Here is a 3,166-nt window from a genome sequence, read left to right as displayed (position 1 = left end):
TAAAGGCGTTGGCTTCATACTCTTACAGAGATCCTGGAGAGAATAAACTGTTCCAAACAAACCTGGCCCTGGTTTCAGCCCAGTGAGAGCTCGATGGTTCTTAGACACCTCCCCTTTCTGCCTTCCTTACCACCGCCTGCCCCTACGTAGCGACAAGGAGAGCAGCAACCACACCACCAGCTAGGGAATCATGAACAGATGTGGAATAATACAGATATAATTTCACATTGTGGTGGCATTTGCCAACATAAAAATTATTACTACTTTTGCTGTAAATTTTTCTGTAAATTTTACAAAATATGCAAAAACTGACATTTCAAGAGCTGAGATAATTTAGGTTTATTAAAAAGTTGAGACCTTGAGAGTTAGTCAAATAGAGTAAATTGCTTGATTTAGCTTTTAGTTGTATAGGTCTTATTTTTGTTTTTCAGCTCCTAGTTTATAATTCATAGGGCAGAGCTGGGCACAACTGGGCTTTGACCACTTAATCCAGCTTCACCCATAGATTTTTCCTGCATCTCTGGCAGCAGATTCAACTTCTCTAAATCCCAGATTTCTTATCAGAGCATGCAACAATTATGACCTGCCTCAAAAAGTTGACAGAAAAGCATTTCATGTCTAGAAAGCAATCTAAAATGCTTCTTAGACATAAACTGTTTCCACTGTATCTGTAGAGCACTCATCCTAAGGAGACTTTTCTCACTACTCCATCCTCTCTTCACCTCATTCTACACACATGCACGTACACACACACACACTCTTTCTCTTCTGTGCCACAGTGGTGTCACATTACACCAAGGCTGTACTGCCTTGGATCTCCCCCAATAGCATCTTGATCAAAAGCGTGCCTCTTACGTGAGACCGTTCAAAAGCATCTCTTCTAAAGCTGTTGCTCTTGTCTGTCACATACCAATAATATGTCGTTTCACATGAGAGACACCACTGTCACAGCTGGGATGAACCAAGTGTATTTGCTAGCCCTTGAGAATGCATGACCATGATGTGTGAGCTATGACTAAGCTTGTTACAATAAGTGTGGCTCCTTCCTTGTGCCCCTGTCCTCAGAAGGAGGAAGTGATACGGAATTTCAGTAGATACTGTCATCAGAAACCAAGCTCTTTCTGGGTTGCCCTGTCTCCTTCTCCTGGACTCCCCATACCCTATGCTCTTGAAATAAAGCTTGAATACTAGTTATCATTTTAAATATCAGCTTCACTGGGGCAAAACTTGACCTTAACACTCCTCTTACACCAGTGTTGTCCTGGGTGTAATTAATGTTGCCCCTGTATGTTTAGGCAATTAATGTTGCAACACGTGGTACAGTGCCATACTCCTGCCTCATTCAGGGCACCATGCTATGATCGGCTCCACAGCTCACATGAAGCTTGTGTCTTCACCCATGCTGTGGTCTCTAATGTACCCTGTAAGGGTTTTACTGTGCAGTCCTCCATACAAAAAACAGTAATTTCTCACAATGCCTGCATTACATACCCTTTCTCCAATTTTGGTAGTTCCTTCCCTACTGAGTCAGGGGATCCAGGACCCCAGCCCTAAAACAGATTTTACTTCTCTGGGGAGTTTCACTTTTTCTCAACAATTGCAAACATGATCTTGCTGAACAGAGCTGAATTTTTAAGGCTGAGTTTGTGGTGTGGTTCTGATGGCTTCGCGTTAGTTCAGGTCTCTGAGGACCCGTGCCAATAAATGTGAAAGGGACAGCAGTAGATTGGTATACTTTTCCATTTCCACCAGGATGAAAAAACTGCTATAAATTAAGTCTAACCTTAAATGTATAATCTGTCCTTGGGAAGAAAAAAAAAAAAGGATATAGCATCTTCAAGCTCTCGGCATCCCTTACGAGAAAAAATTGGTTCTAAGGGTCTCTGATCTTGTGTTTTAGTAAAATAGAACTGCACGGCTGACTGACAGTTCTGATCTAAAGCATTTACGTTTAAGTTTTGATCTCTCTGCTTTTGATTAAAACTAATGAGCTCATTTAATTCAAAATGGGAATCTCTGATAAGAGAAATAAGGTTGATGTGATTGGATTAGAGGGGCAAATTAAACTCTTAGAGCAGAAGTTTGTGCTTATATAGTGTATTAAAAAGCTGTTGGCGTATTATGGCGTGTTAGATGATGAGAAAAATTTCATAGTAATTCATATTTAATCAGAAGAAATGAAAGTACTAAATATAACATGGCTCTGCTTTTCCCTCGAGTGATAAAAAGCTGTACATTTAAAATGACATCAGATTCATGCTCTCTAAAACACAAAAAAAGCAGAAAGCCTTAAGAGAGACACATAAGAAAGGGACACTTGTTAGTGAATCCATCACCCCAAAATAGAAATGCCATAAAAATAGGAAAATATGGTCATGTTAAGATTAAAATGATACAAGAAAACCCCAGACCACAGATAGCAAGGTTTCTGTATTAGAGTTGCTCTCATTCTTCTTTCATCTGAGCATCAAGTTTAATATGAAAAAGAGATTGCTCACCCTTGGAAATATATGGAATGTATTTCATAACTTAATATTTTAAACTTTCTTTGCCTGTTTTTCTCCATTTTCAATAACTGATTTTACATATACTTAATTCTTAAATCCCTTTATTACACATATTTCTTTACCCCTACTCCAGAGAAAATTAGTGTTAGCATGGGGCTATTCACAAAAATTCAAAAAAATTGTTTATTGGACAATTACTTTTTTACTTTTGGATAAGAAAAATTTTTAAATCGTATTTAAAAGAATATAAATTCGAGTATTTATTAGGCTTAAAAACCCCAAAATTAATTTCTTTGCCAGAAACAAATTTATAAAATACCTCGGCATCTTGCATTTAAGGAAAATAGGTTTTTACATTGCCTTCTGACCTGTTTGAATAAAGGTGTTTTTACATCAGTAAGACTGTAAACTACCATTTTAAGTTTCATAAGTAAAAACATTCTTCTTAGTCTAAAAACATATAAAAGGAAAGAGCGACTATGTTATTTAAGAGAGGAGGGCCGGGCGCGGTGGCTCAAACCTGTAATCCCAGCACTTTGGGAGGCCGAGGCGGGTGGATCACGAGGTCAACAGATCGAGACCATCCTGGTCAACATGGTGAAACCCCGTCTCTATTAAAAATACAAAAAATTAGCTGGGCATGGTGGTGCATGCCTGTA

The 3,166-nt window shown here is 38.5% G+C and overlaps 1 protein-coding gene and 1 long non-coding RNA gene across 5 annotated transcripts in view; one reads left to right on the top strand and one right to left on the bottom strand.

Annotated features, from left to right (window-relative positions):
* LOC116526361 overlaps positions 1–3,166 on the bottom strand; it is a 178,912-nt gene that overhangs the window by 7,953 nt on the left and 167,793 nt on the right. The window lies entirely within an intron of this gene.
* NPAS3 (neuronal PAS domain protein 3) overlaps positions 1–3,166 on the top strand; it is an 848,226-nt gene that overhangs the window by 776,905 nt on the left and 68,155 nt on the right. The window lies entirely within an intron of this gene.

The sequence above is a fragment of the Sapajus apella genome, unplaced genomic scaffold, assembly GCF_009761245.1.
Source record: "Sapajus apella isolate SASKATOON/1434 unplaced genomic scaffold, GSC_monkey_1.0 scaffold50, whole genome shotgun sequence".
NCBI classification, from domain to species: Eukaryota; Metazoa; Chordata; class Mammalia; order Primates; family Cebidae; genus Sapajus; species Sapajus apella.
This window is presented reverse-complemented; position numbering and strand designations above follow the sequence as displayed.